The sequence below is a fragment of the Sus scrofa genome, chromosome 13 (assembly GCF_054392235.1).
Source record: "Sus scrofa isolate SSC_HxYL_T2T_F1_AM1 chromosome 13, Sscrofa_HxYL_maternal_Yorkshire_Landrace_v2.0, whole genome shotgun sequence".
Taxonomy (NCBI): domain Eukaryota; kingdom Metazoa; phylum Chordata; class Mammalia; order Artiodactyla; family Suidae; genus Sus; species Sus scrofa.
Window position 1 is genome coordinate 136,135,706 of NC_139395.1, and position 16,349 is coordinate 136,152,054.

Sequence of the window (16,349 nt, forward strand, 5' to 3'; positions counted from 1 at the left end):
ATGTTTTCTCTCTTTGTTTCTTAAGCAGGTTAGTCAAATGACTATTGTTGCTTTTTTCAAATACTCTATTGAGTAGTAGTCCCATTTCTCTTTTCTAATTAATTATTTTATCCTTTGTAATTCCTTCCTTTTGTTTTCCTTAGGATGACTTTGTTAATTTTTTTCTATTTAAAAAACTAGAAACTTCTAATTGGGCATTTATTTTGTATTTTCCTTGGAGCACACATTTTAAGTATCCTATAGCCACGAGTATGCACTGCTTCATCTATTTTTATTTTTAAAATATTTTAGGACTTCCAGTTTTCAGTTCAGCATGAAAAAACTTGGAAGTTGCCACTTCATCCTAACAACAAATAAAAAGCTGAACAAACTGAAAAATCAACAACTCTTCTTAGATCCATAAGAGACATAGGGTCACAGGGCAAACAGTTGCCCCCAAATTGGAGAGGCCAGCAGGCAAATATAGAGAATCTCAACTTAATCACAGAAACCCACAAGCAGCAACTTCTGCAGGAACCATTGCTGGGGTAGGGAAACCTGAACTTTAGTTGATGGATTGTTGGGGGCTCAGTGTAGAAAAAGCTGAGAGGTAAAAACTCCAGGGGGACCCAGTCTTGAGTGGGGAGGGGGACATGTTTATGAATTTTATCTCCAGGAGTTCTACTAGGACCTTACATTGAATATCAGGTTTTCCCTACTTGATCTATAGATTCAATTCAATTGCAATCAAAATCCCAGCAAGTTATTTTATTGATATTTAAAAACTGATTGTAAAGTTTATATGGAGAGACAAAAGACTTAAAGTAGCCAACACACACAAAACTGAAGGAGAAGAACAAAGTTGGCAGACTGACACTACCCAACATTAAGACTTGCTGTAAATCTACAGTAATCAACATTAGTGTGGTATTGGCCACTGAACAGATAAACAGATCAACTGAAAAGAATAGACAGCCCATAAATACATCAACATAGATACAGTCACTTGATCTTTGACAAAGGAGCAAAAGGAACACAATATAGCAAAGACAGTCTTTTTAACAGTGCTGGAGCACCTATACATCTACTTGTAAATATATACGTGTGTGTGCATAGCACCCTTCATAAAAATTAACTCAAAATGGATCACTGACCTAATGTAAAATACAAAACTATAATATTCCTATAAAATAAGATAAGCTAGATGACCTAGGGTTTGGTGAGGACTTTCTAGGTACAACACCAAAGGCACAATTCATGAAAGAAAGAATTGATAAGATAGACTTCGTTAAAAGTAAGATTTTCTGCTGTGTGAAAGATACCATTAAGAGAATTAGAGAAGAAGCTGATAGAAAATATTTATGAAAGACATATCTGTCAAAAAAAAAAAAGGACTGTTATCTAAAATACACAAAGAACTCTTAAAACTCAATAGTAAGAATAACCTAATTTTTAAAACGGGCTAAAGATCTTAGCAGTGTACATGTGTGTGTTTGTAAAGGTATCAAATCAACACAATGCTGTGTGCCAACTAGATCTCAATTTAAAAAGCATTATAGAAGAAAATTAAGTCTATCTTAAAATCGTGTAATTTCAACTTTGAGACAATTAAGAGGAGGATTTTTTAAAATACATGTTTTTCACATTTTTGAAAACAAAACTTTGTGTTCTTCTTCCCCCACACCTTTTTGTGTATTAGGACAGCTACCCTCTCTTCTCCCCCCCTCAGAAAACTCTAAAAATTAAAGGTCATGAAGGGCTCATCGCTCTGGAGCCCACGAGAGGAAAAGAACCCCACGGACCACAGGAAGAAACATGCAACAGACATCCAGGCAATCTAAGGGGCCTGAGGACAGCAGCCCCCCCACCCCGCTGGGACCCGAACCCAGGAGGTGGAGGAAGCAGGGACCACTCCCACTGGGCACAGCCCAATCAGCCCGTCGCCGCCACTGCAGCCCTGGCAGTTCGTTGATTGGCTTCAGTGGTGACGCCCTCTCCCGAATGCCTCGCTCGGATTGGCCTGTTCCTTGGTTCGGACTGGACGGTGGCCAGAGGAGGACAAGAGACTTCCATACCGCCTGGAGGGACGATTTGGGTGACATTTGAGACGCAGCCACACATCCACATGCGTCCAGGCTCCTGGGACATGGCGGCGGCCTCTGTGGTATCGGTGCTGCTGGCGGCGTCTGAGAGGAACCGGTGTCCGGAGCCCGGTGCTGCTGCTGCTGCTGCTGCTGCCGAGGCAACGGTGGGTGGAGGGGCGGTTGCTCCTTCCCAGCGGATGGGGGCGTAGGATGTTTGGCCCGCTCCAGCGACAAGAGAGAACCTCCTGAGAGGTTTGGTAGAATCTCCTTGTCAGGGGATTCGGGTTTCGGTCCCACCCCTGAGAGGGAGTCCTCCCACACTCAAGCCCTTCCTTTTCTTCCCTCTCCCCTGGTTCTCTCCTGAGCCCGCCCTTTGCCCTAGTTTCTCCTCTTAGGGGTGGGGGTTGGGGGGAATGGAGCTGGGCTTGCCAGTAGGGTTGTCATATTTAGCAGTAAAAATACAGGATGCTAGTTCAAATTTAAATTTCACATAAACAATACATAATTCTTTAGTATAATATGTGTCCGATATCAAATAAAATTAAAATATAAAAACATCATTTGTTAACTGTCTGAAATTTAACTGGGCATCCTGTTTTTTACCTGGCAATCCTAGGCAAAAATAGCATTTATGTACCTCCTATTTACGGTATCCTTTCATAGCACTCCCAGTATGGGGAGTGTTATAATCCATGTTCTGATGAACCCCAAAGGGTCTTGCTCAAGGTTATGCAACTAGTAAGTAACCAGGCTGGGATACCTTAAAAGCCCATTTCAATTCTGCTATCTCTCGTCAGGTGTGCAATTCAAGGAAAGACTCATGGAGAGCTCGTCCAATTGTTAGAATGAATCTCCTTAATAAAAGCCAATTTATCTTTCAGAGGGGCTATAGAGTTGTTTTATATTCAGGTTCTCTGCTGTGGCATTTACCTTATATTTGGGGGAAGAAACTGTATTAAACTGTCAAGGAATATTGATTTACTATATGATGATGAAAGTATATTTTATATTATTAAATCACAATAGCATATCATTTGACTTTGACATCAGTGAACAAGGTTATGTTCATACAGTAGACCCATACATCTCTGTAAGCATAGTGATTAAGGCAGTATAGGGTATTCTGAAATGAGACATACCTCGGTTCAAAGCCTAGCTTCACGAACACTTTGATGCAGTAGGTAAGTTACAGAATCTCTCTGGGCCTCTGTTTGCTCTTTTTAAAAAAGAAATAGTAATTATAACCACTTCGTAGGGTTGTTGTACTAAATTCTTATCAAGTGCCTGGAACATTTAAATTAATTAATTTTAGCTATGATTTGCCATTATACTTTGAGTATAATGTGGATTTTGGCATAAATCATTAGATAATTAAATGTTTTAATTTTAGTTTTAAGTTGAAAAAAGCCAGTAATTAAGAATATTATGAATATTGTGAATTTCAGTGAAATGTACTATTCAATAATAAAAGAGATATTTTAGATAATATACCAGTTTCACTAAATCAACTATCTGTAAGCCAAGTTAATAGAATAAAATATTTGTATATCAGTCTCAGTAATTGCTCCTCATGTATAATTTTATATGATTTTCATTTTCATTGTGTTATAAACAGGAAGAAAACTTACCAAGCACCAACGGAGAGAAAATAACTACAGGGTGAGGGGTAAAGCCAGAAAATAGGTCTATGATCAGTGGCTGTTTATGGTGAGGTAGACTTAGTATGTTTTAAAAACCAAATGTCAAGCTTTGTAGGGATTTTATATTTCTTTGTATATTGTCTTATTTCCTTAGTGTTTACAGTGTTAACTTAGTTCACTTACAAACTATTCTCTAAAATTCCTCTTGGGAACTTTTTTCAGTTTTTCTCTAAAAAACTACAAAAGCTTTCTACTACCTTGAAGGGAATGTGGAATTGTGAAAATTGAAATTAACAACTATGGACTATTATCCAAATAATTGTAAACAAGTCACTGAACACATCTGAGCCTTGCTTTATCTCTAAAATCAAAACAAATGAAAACCTACCCCACCATCCCCAAGGTTTATAAATGCTACCGATTACTGTAACTCTTATCCACCCGAAAAAATTCCTCCATGGATGAATCCAACTATTTGGATTTTTTGTTCCTGCTGCAGGCTTCCCAGAAGAGCTGGAGAAACTTTCACACTGGAAAGACTTGGTACTAAAATAAATTCATGGTAGTCACCTTCACCTGGACTTTCACACCGCACAGCAGGCCCACTGTGTTTCTCTAACCACTCATTCTTCCTTTTTATGCAATTGCGGTTTCAAATCCTCTTCACTTCTTTCAAGCTTCTGACATCCTTTGAAAGCCATTCTCACTAAGTGACCTCTGTGTTATTGAGAAAATTGAGTACCTGAGCTTCTGAATTTCCTGCTGGAAAATCTGCCCACTGACCTTCATCTGCATCCATCCAGCTTTCACTGAATCCTAGTACCTTTGCCTGTGTTCTGAATTCTTCCTTACTATCTCAGGGACCTTTATCATCAGTTATCCCTTATGTCACCTGGATGGTCAGCCACTGCCTCTAAATCCTTCCCATCCGCATGTAAATATTCATTCCTGCAGTCCCTTCTTCAGGGAACAGTTGTCAGTTACCATTCTTCCACCCATCTAATACTCGATTTCTTCTCCCATTTGTAATCAGTTTTAAAGAACCGTCTGCCCTGATGTTTCTATTTCTTTACTTCCCATTCTCTTGGCAACCTGTTCCCGTTGTTCTTCCATCCTCACCCCTCTGCTGAAACTATTCCTGCTAAGGTCCCAATAGTTTCCTTGTCCCTCAATCCCATGGACTTCTGACCTGTTAGGCAACATTTCATACCCTAAACCAGTGTTCGGGCAAACTGTAGCATGTGGACCAAATATAGCTTCAGCATGTTCTTATATGGCCTTTGAACTAAAATATTTTCATCTATCTGGCTCTTTACAGAAAAAGATTGCCAACCCCTTCTATAGTTCACTCCCTCCTTTTAAGAATAAATTCTTTTGGCTCTTCCCTTATAAGTAAGTTTTGTTTTCTTTGTACTCTTCTCTCCTTTCTTTCTCAGTCTCTCTGTGGTTACCAGACCCTTAGATGTTGGAATTCCTCAACACTTTATGTTGGAAGTGGGATCTTCTGGATCTCATCTACTCCCAAACTTCTACCTCACATTTTCTTCTGAACATCATACATGTGTATTCAACTGCCTACTCAACCTCTCCACTTAATGTGCTACAGATAGCCCAAACTCAATATATTTGAAACTGAACTCACAATCCTGTGCTAACCCTGCCTTTCCTACAGACTGTCATAACCCAATAGAGTATAAAGCTGTTGCTTATAAAGTTAATGTCAGAAATCTGGGAGTCTTTGAACATCTCTTCCTCTCCTCATCTTGTTCCACTCACATCTAAGTAATCACCAAATGCTATTAATTGTATTACCTGCTTGGTTTTTAATCTACTTCATTCATTCTGCCCAATACCACCCTAAAGTCAAAAACACCATCATCTGGTCAAATGCTTTAACCTAAGTAGCCTTCCTCTTTTTCTTTAAAAAAAATTTTTTTGTAATTGAATAATTCTCATACCATATGGGTTACCCTAAAATTTACAATTTAGTAGTTCTTAGCTTATTCAAGATTCAAACATTAGTGGTACATATCTGGTATTTTTGCCATAAGCATCTTTGCTGTAGACATTTTTGCTGCATAGCTAAGTGGCTTTAGAGCAATTTTGCCTTAAAACATAAGATAACTGGTTGACAGTTTGGTTTCAAATGATTGACACTTAGTTTCATTTCTCCATTGACACAGTTCTCCCATTTTTATATTCCATAAATCCTAGCCCTCATAAGGATCGACACAATGACAAGTAGATATGGTAGTATTAAAATAGTGGATGAAAACTGTATATCAACTTGATGGGAAATATGGTGATAAAACTTACCGGAACTGTTAAATAAGAATGTAAAGACAGATTGCATACTATACCAGAAAATGATAACTCAGTTTGCAAATCCTTCAGTGACTTGAAGACATGGAGTTGAAGCCACATTTCCCATAAAACTTTGGAACATCAATTAACAGACATGTGATAACATACCAAAAACAAACAACAGTGTGGGTACTTTCACAATGCAATACAAAGCTCAGTTATAATTGAGTATTTGGAAACTGATACCTCTTTTTTTTCCTTTTTTTGTGCTTTTCAGGGCTGCACCCACGGCGTATGGAGGTTCCCAGGCTAGGGGTCTAATCAGAGCTATAGCTGCCGGCCTACACCATAGCCACAGCAACACCAGATACGAGCCTCGTCTGCAACCTACATCACAGTTCATGGCAGCGCCGGATCCTTAACCCAATGAGCAAGGCCAGGGATCGAACCCGCAATCTCATGGTTCCTAGTCGGATTTGTTTCTGCTGTGCCACAGTGGGTACTCCTGATACCTCTCTTAATGAAAGAAGAAAGTTTAGTGAAAAAGAAAAGGTGCTATGCCGAATGAGGAGAGACATCAACTGCAAAATAACAAAGTAAAATGTATGTGTAAAATACATTCTCTTACATCATAGTACAATTATCAAAATCAAGAAATTAATTTTGATGTAATATTATCTAATCTGCTGACCTTATTAAGATTTAGCCAGTTGTCAAACTAACGTGTATGTGTATTTTACAAAAAATAAAAATAAAAGAACAGGGAGTTCCCGTCGTGGCGCAATGGTTAACAAATCCGACTAGGAACCATGAGGTTGCGGGTTCGATCCCTGCCCTTGCTCAGTGGGTTAACGATCCGGCGTTGCCGTGAGCTGTGGTGTAGGTTGCAGACGCGGCTCGGATCCCGCGTTGCTGTGGCTCTGGCGTAGGCCGGCGGCTACAGCTCCGATTCAACCCCTAGCCTGGGAACCTCCATATGCCGCGGGAGCGGCCCAAGAAATAGCAACAACAACAACAACAAAAAGACAAAAATAAATAAATAAATAAATAAAAGAACAGAACAGAAAAAATGGGGTTTTAGTGGTCTAGAATCTAATTCAGTTTCACACATTGGATTTAGTCACCATGTCTCTTTGGTCTGCCTCATTCTGGAACACTTCCTCACTCTTTGTCTTTAATAAGACTAGATGATGACGGGAGTTTTGGTATTCATGATGCATCAGCAATGGAGAGCTCTACTTGATACTCAAAACAAGAGGAGAGGATGGTGTCACTCACTGAGCATGTAGGCCAGTTTCTTTGGTGAATATCCCTCAATTTTTTTTTTTTTTTTTTCTGACAGCCTACACATTTCTGAAAGAAATACCACAAAAGTAATGTTGTGTATTATAATGAGAGTCTGGACAGAGTGTGCTCTCAAGCCTGTTCCCCTGGAGGTGGCTCAAGGCCACAGAAAAACTGAAATCAGTGCAGTCAGTCATTGGGGTTGTCCTCACCAGAGAGCCAGCCAGCTGGTGTATTTACATTCCCATCTTCAGTCACTGATGAAAGGCTCACCCCAGGGGGGCATATTCCCAGAAGCTTCAGGTTTTATAAAAGTCAAGAACAGCTTAAGACTTAGTATAAAGGACCTTCGTTTTATTTATTGTCCACGCATGCTTAGAGTTTTTGTTTCAAATTAAACAAGAACTAGATTTGCATTTACAATTTGTAGGGTTGTATTCAACAGACTGAGAAACTAAAGCTCTCTTTCAGGGTAAACAGGATCCATGCATTGGTGGTGGTGTTCAGTTTTACATGCTGTTTTGCAGCATGAAAACTGCAATGATCTGTAATTGGGAATCTTTGTTACTTGTGATACATCTGTTGCCTGTGCTGTTTTCAAAGCTTACTGCTGTGTTAGCTATGAAATAAAGCTTTTCTTAACAAAACTGAAGGCTTTATTAAGATCAAAGCAGTGGGTGAGTTTTTCTATTGAGAAGATACTAATTTTTAAAGTGAGCGTTAGTCAGTGAATACATATCAGAACGATTTGCCTTGGAGCTGTAAATGTAGAGCTTGTTTCCCTATTTACACATCTTACATGTAAAAGAATAATGTAGGAAATGTTTGTTTTGGTTCTTTCATTACCTGGCTGGTATCTCTAGGAAACTAAGGATCCCAAGTTTGCAAAGGCACAAAAATGTAATTAAAAGTGAGATGCTTAAAGGGATTTTATCCTGAAGCGGTTTGTCTGCATTTTAATTTCAGAAGTAATTCTGTGTTGTGCTGCATAAAAGCTATTTGCAAACCAGAATTTTAAACTAAATATGAACAGCTTAGCATTTAGCCATGTTCTTTGAAAGATATTGGATGGAACCTTTATGTAATAATTTAAGCTTTTGACTTTTACATCCAATAGGCAGTTTTGGCATTTGGAGACTATATGGGAGCAACTTGTCTGTGCCTGCCTTGTGTGGAATCAGTGCTCCCAATGAAATGCAAAACCTGCAGGCTGATAGAGGAGGCAGCACACAACGTCCAGGGAGAGCATTGATATGTTAAATAGAAGATATCTTTGTAAGTATTGCTGTATTTTTCCTAGGGCCTTGTTTAACCATATATATTTGGGGTAAGGGAGGGGAAATAATTAGCCTGATCATTTAAGTCAGTTGCCATGCATGAATATTTAGAATATTTATAAGGCTTTTCTTTTCTTTTTTGGCCACCCCATGGCATATGGAGTTTCTGGGCCAGGGATCAGATCTAAGCCGCAGTTGCCAAACTGGATTTTTTTTTTTCTTTTTTTTTTTTCTTTCTTTTTTTTTTTTTTTTTAGGGCCTCACCCAAGGCAAATGGAGGTTCCCAGGTTAGGAGTCGAACTGGCGCTGCTGCTGCTGGCCTGCACCACAGCAACATCAGATCCGAGCCACGTCTGCACCTACACCACAGCTCACGACAATGCTGGATCCTTAACCCACTGAGAGAGGCCAGGGATTGAACCTGTGTTCTCATGGATTCTAGTCAGATTCGTTTCCTCAGAGCCACCACTGGAACTCCCAAGCGGGATTCTTTAACCTACTCTCCTGGACTGGGGATCAAAACTGCTTCCTGGCTATACAGAGACGCCAACGATTCCATTGTGCCACAGTAGGAACTCCAGGCTTTTCTTTCTTTCTTTTTTTTTTTTCCTTTTGTCCTACCAAGTAATGTGGAGGGTTTCTTGCCCTTTTTTGGAGGTTTAAGTTCTTCTGTCAGCATTCAGTAAATGTTCTGTGTGAATCATGTGGTTTTTTGATGTATTTGTGGGAGAAAGTGAGTGTGATATCTTACTCCTCTGCCATCTTCCCTTCCAGGCTCTTCCTTAATAGGCTTTATTTTTTAGAACAGTTTTAGGTTTACAGAAAAATGGAAAAGAGAGTTCCCAGATTCCTATATTATTAACATTAATAATGTTATTATTAACATAACATTACATTAGTATGCTACATTTGTTAAAATTAATGACAAAAAAATAAAATTAATGAACTAACTTTGACACATATCATGAACTAAAGTCCAGAATTTATTCAGATTTCCTCAGTTTTCACCTAATGTCCTTTTTCTGTTCCAGGAACCCACTGAGGATAACCCATGACATTTAATTGTTATGTCTCCTTGAGCTCTCCTTGACTGTAGCAGTTATTCAGATTTTCCTTGTTTTTGATGACCTTGATCATTTTGAGAAGTATGGGTATTTAGTAGGATGCCCTTGTATTAGAATTTGTCTGATTTTTTTTTTCTCAAGATTAGACTGTAGTTATGGGTTTGGTTTTGTGGGAGAGGGGCAGCAGGAAGGCCACAGAGGTACCATTTTCATCTCACTCTATCAAGGGTTATTACTGTTGATGTTGACCTTGATCATGGCTGAGGTAGCATTTGTGAGGTTTTTAAAAAGTCATTCTTCCTCTGTCTCCTTCCATTTTGTAGTCTCTAGAAGAAAGTCTCGGCAACCCACTGTTAAGTAAGACTTTTTTTCGTTTTACAAAATGGATCAAGATGCTTGTTTTGGATGAATTCAGTAAAAATGTTGAGCCAAAGGATTAAAGGTCAAATCCATGAGATTTACCGGAAATCAAATCTGGATTCAGGTGTGTATGATTTTTCTGCAGCTGGCAGGTTAGGTTAACTGTTACGATATAGCTGTGAAGTGCTATATTGTCATTTCCCCTGCCAAAAGCAATTGTTTCCTACAATCTCTGTCTAACTCCATTCTGTAGTAAGACAGGGACGCTTGGTCTCAAACATTATTTCTATATTATTATGAAAAATGTTATATCTGCTTAATTGATATGTCAACATAATTAGCTGTTGTCTCTTTTTTTAAGGCTGTATTGTTTTCTGCCTTAATGCTAATCGATATATTGAAAATCATCAAAAAGTTCCCAAGAGATCCATTTCAAATTCCGGTGAAGAAGGAAGAACTGAACTTTGAAAAGGCCAAAATGTTACAATAATTTTGAAAGAGGGTAATGTTCCTCTAATTGACTTATATAAACTGTATAGCCAAGATTTTTTTTTAAAACTTCTTATTTAAGCTCTGTGCTAAAAGTGTAGAAACCAGTATCTGCATTGTCTTAGTACTCGTAATAAAGCTGACAGAGTAAAAACAAGGAGACAAACAACTATACCAGATAGTAGAAAAACTACAGGTAACTCCATGGTATTTTGTTCTAAGATTTGGTAATATCCCTATTTAGGCAGAATTAATAGAATGAATTTCCAACTAGTTCCTTCCAATAGTAGGGGTGAGAATTAGAAGTTAAATGTGGAGTTCGCACCGTGGCTCAGTGGTTAACAAATCCAACTAGGAACCATGAGGTTACAGGTTCGATCCCTGGCCGCGTTCAGTGGGTTAAGAATCCGGCATTGCCGTGAGCTGTGGTGTAGGTTGCAGATGAGGCTTGGATTCCGCGTTGCTGTGGCTGTGGTATAGGCCGGCGGCTACAGCTCCAATTGGACCCCTACCCTGGGAACCTCCATATGTCGATATGTCGAGGGAGCAGCCCTAGAAAAGGCAAAAAGACAAAAAAAAAAAAAAGAATAAGTTAAATGGCTTTTTATTCTGACTCATCTGAATTAACATTTTCCTCTCTGAAATACTGTAGGGAAGGAATAGTATGCTCTTTGTGACATATGAGAGACCAGCCAGTGCACAAGCTGTTCTTCAGAGCACCAGGCAAAGGGTAGACTGGCTCTGAGAAAATGCATGCCAGGAATTTCAGTTTCTGTTGTGGCAAGAGCTGTTCTTCCCTAGTATTAAAACACTTAAAATCTATTTCCTTAATAAACTGAAGCAGGATATAGTTACAATGTAGCTGTGAAGTGCTACATTGTCTTTGCTGCCTGCTCAAAATAAGACTGTTTCCTTCCAAGCCCTGTCCGCAGTGGTGCCCTAGCAGCCAGGGATGTGTAGTCTCATACATGGTCTCATACATGTTTATTGGTTTCTTTTTTCTTTTTTTTAGGGCCTCACCCAAGGCATATGGAGGTTCCCAGGATAGGGGTCTAATCGGAGCTACAGCTGCCGGCCTGCACCACAGCCACAGCAACACCAGACCTGAGCCATGTCTCTGACCTACACCACAGCTCACTGCAGTGCCAGATCCTTAACTCAGTGAGCAAGGCCAGGGATCAAACCTGTGTTCTCATGGATGCTAGTCAGATTCGTTTCTACTGAACCACAATAGGAACTCCACGTTTATCAGTTTAAGTCCTGACTTAACAAATGACTCCTGAGAGCTGAGGCTTATTAATATTTTCAGGTGGTGATAGAAGGAAAGAGGCATTACCAAGAAGGAATTCAGATAAGGGACAAACCACTTTTGAGTACTACTGACTTACTGGCATTTAATTTAATTACAACATTTATCTACTAAATATTGGTTTCAAGGGGAAGATTTTTCATCATCTTTGTCAGCTCAAGTGAACTGTGTGATTTACGTACTGTTCATTACTATTTTGTGCCCTGAAAAAATGTGTAAAAGTTGCTTTTTGAACCAGAATTTGAATATATTGTATCTTATCTCAGGCTTATGATTTTTGTGTACAACTAATGTCTGTGGTTACAAACTGTGATCTGCCCACTACTTGTGAAAACTATATTCTCAGCTGAGTATTTGTCATCTTCATTGAATTACCTGCTTTTATTCCAGTAAAATAAATTCATGTAACGCTTTTCAAATATGGTTTGTCAGCCAGACAACCTTGAAAATCATATTGCATGAATCAGGAAATGGAGTAACATGATGTTATATTTAAATTGTAGTTGCAAAGATTCATGGTTGATCCGAACACAATGGGAAAACAGTGTGAACTATAGCCCAGATTTTGGACTTCATACAGTTGATATTCAAAGGGCAAATTAATAATGCTGTTAGATCTGGTTGTCTTAACTTACACACTTTTTTTTTTGGTTGTTTAGTTGTATTGCTCACATCTTGTATTTTCTTGGTGATTCCTCTAAATTGAAGTTTTCTTGGCATTTTCTGGTAGCAATTTATATTCACCCTGGCTTAGTTATAGTAGCTTTCTCACTAAATAAATTGAATTATGTCTTGCTACTAATGTAAAAATAACATTGTCCAAAAATATAGTAGTCGATAAGAATAGATGATGAGCTGATGCTCAGAAATACATTGGCCTGATTTAGGACATAGATTCATCAGTGAAATAGCATGTTGTTTGGATAAAGAGCAAGTCAGTATTTACATTTTTTTTTTCTCTTGTCCTGACTATTTGATATTTTAAGTTGCTTCAGCCAAGACCTTTTTGATTGGTTCTGTCATCTGTTTTAGTAGAGAGCTGTGGTGGTGAATATAACTCTGTCATTTGTGTTACAGCATATGAGGTGAACTGAGCAGAAAGCAGTGATAAATATGGGTTACCATAACCCATTTGGGGAGGTATCCCCCCATGGACCAAGACTGTCCAATAGAACTTCCTTCAGTGATGGAAATGTTTTATAACTGCTCTGCCCAGCACATATGACTGACCACATATGGCTACTGAAATGTGGTTAATGCAACTGAGGAACTGAATTTTCTATTTTATTTAATTTTAGTTAGTTTTAATAGCCACATGTAATCACTGGCTATTGCATTGGACAGCATAGTACCAAGCAACAGTTAACTTTCCAGAGTTTATATTTTCAGTTTATAGTTCCAAAAGTGTGTCAAAATGGATTACACAACTGCTCCTTTTGTTTTGTCCCTGGTGTTTATGTCTGTCCCAGGCAGATACCTGCTCTTGGCTCACTTAGATACAGCCTTTAATTTCACTGCCTCAAACACAGCACCAAAGTCAGCTTTGAAAGCAGTAACACTCAAGCTGCCTGATGGCATCTGGTCTTGCAGCTAGACAAGTCTTTTTGAACTAACTACAAAAGAAATCTTTTCTTTTCCCTAGATAGTGTGATTAGCATTTAGTGCTCCAATTAGAAGCTCTCTGAGTATAATCTTGGCAAATAAACAGCCACTGATGGTTAACAAGTAGCTCATATCATTAGTAGTTTATGTAGTATTTGATATGTGATATTCTGATTAATAATTTTTCTTTTGTTCAGAATTGTTCAGAGTTGATTTGGGAGGAAAGCAATGGCCGTAAGTGTTGAAGAAGACAAGGAGGTTCTTTGTGATACTGATACTTTCTACAATACTGCAGTGGAGGAAACGCCAGTGGGTATGACGGACCTTATTAAATCCTGGGATGAAATGGTTTTGAATGTGATGCTTGCTGTTGCAGTGCAGGTGATCATGATGTGCACTGTGCTTCTTTTGCAGGGGGTGGGGGGGTTGCGGGAGGAATATTTGAAGCTTGTTTCAATGCTCATAACGGATCAAAAATATAGATTTTGCTGCAAAGCAACTTTAGTCATGAGCTCTTTTGAGGAAAGTCATTGCCTTTATCCTCTTTAGAGTTAGATTGTTGGTTGGGTCTAAGGGATTGTGAACATCTTCCTTAGCAATTTATTTCCTAGTTATCTAAATAATAATTATATTGAGTATTTGTTATCATCTAATAATATACTTACAGACTGAAAGATATGTGCCTTCAGTGTTTAAACTAGTGTATCTGCCATTATTGTGTTAGTCATCAGGCTGAGTAGAATGAACTTTAAAATTATTTTTTAAGAAAATATTTGAATTCATTTTGTTTGGTATCATTTTTATTCAGTAAGGCATTTATTTTGTTAGTGGTAAGTGTAAACTAGAGTCTTTTGCTAAGCACCAGCAACAATCATATCCTATGGTTAAATCTCAGAAAAATCGCTATATTGCATATTGAATGTTCAGCAAATTACAATGAAGTATATTTTTCTTTAAAAGTGTTTGGCCTTTATTCCTAAACATTTGTACTTCTTGCCATAACTTCATATTTTCAAAGGAAAAAGATAAAACAGCACTCTAAATATTTTTTCTAGTCACAAAATTACATACAAAGGATGGGATGTTTGTGTGTAATTTTGTTCTAACAAATATGTTTTTTCATGAAAAGTTTAATGGTTCCAAGTTAGCTGCTGCTTGGCAGTAGCACAAAGACTGATTAGTTGCAAATTTCATCAGCACCATCTGCTAAGCATTATCTACTTCTTTAAGAAAAAAGAAGTATTAGAGTGTAAGATGGCACCCTCTTCTGATGTGGCAAACATTTCCTGGTATAGGCCCCATAGTTACTCAACAGCCAAGATTTTTTTGTTAATAAACCAATCAATAAACTTATTTTTCCATAACAATAACACAGAGTTGCTATGGTACGCTCTGTTGTAGAAGGAATGAGTATGATCCTTGTTTTCTCCTTCTCACAAATTATCAAGCAGTCTTTTTCTTGACCATCATTTTTAATTTGTCAGAAGAACTACTTAGTGAATATCCCACCAGTTGTTTTGATTGGCATCACAGAAAAAAAAAATATGATAATGAATTTCTAGGGAAGAGCAGCGCCCCTGTCGTTTCTCAGTCCTAGTACTGATGCTTGCCACTGTCCACTGGAAAATAAGGCACCGTGAAAAAGCAGTGAGTTTCAGTTTTATTCAGGGACCTTACTGAGGAGTGTAGCCTGGGAGACAGTCTCTCAGGTAGCTCTGAGGAGTGGCTCTGAAGAGGTGGGAGGGTGCAGGGGAGCCAGTGTATATATATATGAAATGTTTTGGCTAGGAAATATATATAGTCAAGCATATATCTCTACTGCTAATCACATACACCAGAAACCTCCAGATATCTCAAGTTAAGTTAATGATTTTAGTGCTTATCTATGTATGAGAAGATGCAAAAATCTGGGGTCATTGAAATTCTTCCTTAGATATGCTGTCTTAGCTATCTAGAGTCCTTTATATCAAAAAGCAAAATGCTTCAGCCTGAATTCCTTTCAGAGTGCACGGCATTTCAGTGACTGCAATAGCTAATGACTTGCCCTTGTAGAACTGGAATGGTGGGTAACATCCTTTGTTTATACCACCTTCCTTATCATAAAACTGCTGCTGTGGCAAATAAGACAAATGCAAGAATCCTTGGATGTATCAGATCAATTAAAAGTCATCACTGTCTTCAGGAAGTAAATTTTTGAAAAGAGATCCTAAAGAATGAGATGTAGGGGATGGCATCTACCCCAACATCCATTCCCTACAAAGACTGGAAGGCAGGTGAAGAGAACTACATAAAGATGAGACAAAACCAAACAAGAACTACATAAAGATGAGACAAAACCAAACAAACATAACTCGTTTTAGGAAAAGGTATAAATAACTACAGAATTTACTAGAAGACCTTCACAGCCCTGTTTAATAATGTGAATTTTATCATGATCAAAGTCAACCATTTTCTCCATCTAAAGACACCTTTAATTTCTTTCTTGAACTCAATAGCCTCCTAACACTTCTGCCTCCCAGAGGCCCACTCTCACGTTCCTTCATCCTATGTATGTGGCCCTCTGCTGTTCTCTCGACACTCTTCTTAGGCTACTTGTGTGCTCCTTCAAGCATCAGACCAAAACCACTCCCTGGATGTTTTTAGTTTGATGACTCTGGCACTTCAATATGTTCAAACCCAAACTTATTATCTTTCTCCAGGGCTGCTTAGCGCATCACCTTGTACCTCCTTCTCTTATCCAGACTTTGGCAATGATCTCCAAATTTGTTTCTCTGCCCTGCCCTTGGTCTTCCTTTATCCAGTCCATTTACCATCAGAGTGATCTCATAAAAATATAAATTATTCAATAGCTTTTCTTTCCACCTGGAATGAAGTCCAAAGTCAGTAGCTTTCCTGCCTTTGGTATTTCATCTAAAAAGTCACCATCAAACCCAAAGTCATCAAGATTTTCTCTCATG

General features: G+C 38.4%; 1 long non-coding RNA gene and 3 other non-coding genes across 6 annotated transcripts in view; all 4 read left to right on the forward strand.

Annotated features, from left to right (window-relative positions):
* Nucleotides 1–16,349, forward strand: part of LOC100624963 (uncharacterized) — a 55,121-nt gene that overhangs the window by 6,371 nt on the left and 32,401 nt on the right. For all 3 annotated transcript variants that reach the window (XR_002337768.2, XR_014824454.1, XR_002337770.2), the window contains exons 2-6: nucleotides 1,679–2,227; nucleotides 8,409–8,566; nucleotides 9,956–10,116; nucleotides 10,354–10,494; nucleotides 13,590–13,705. This is a non-coding gene — a long non-coding RNA (uncharacterized LOC100624963). The remainder of the gene's footprint in view (nucleotides 1–1,678; nucleotides 2,228–8,408; nucleotides 8,567–9,955; nucleotides 10,117–10,353; nucleotides 10,495–13,589; nucleotides 13,706–16,349) is intronic.
* On the forward strand, nucleotides 10,139–10,273 carry LOC146397633 (small nucleolar RNA SNORA63). Its single transcript, XR_014825375.1, has one exon. It is a non-coding gene; the product is annotated as a small nucleolar RNA SNORA63 (small nucleolar RNA).
* LOC146397634 (small nucleolar RNA SNORA81) lies at nucleotides 10,549–10,717 on the forward strand. Its single transcript, XR_014825383.1, has one exon. It is a non-coding gene; the product is annotated as a small nucleolar RNA SNORA81 (small nucleolar RNA).
* Nucleotides 11,320–11,451, forward strand: LOC146397635 (small nucleolar RNA SNORA63). The gene has a single exon (XR_014825373.1). It is a non-coding gene; the product is annotated as a small nucleolar RNA SNORA63 (small nucleolar RNA).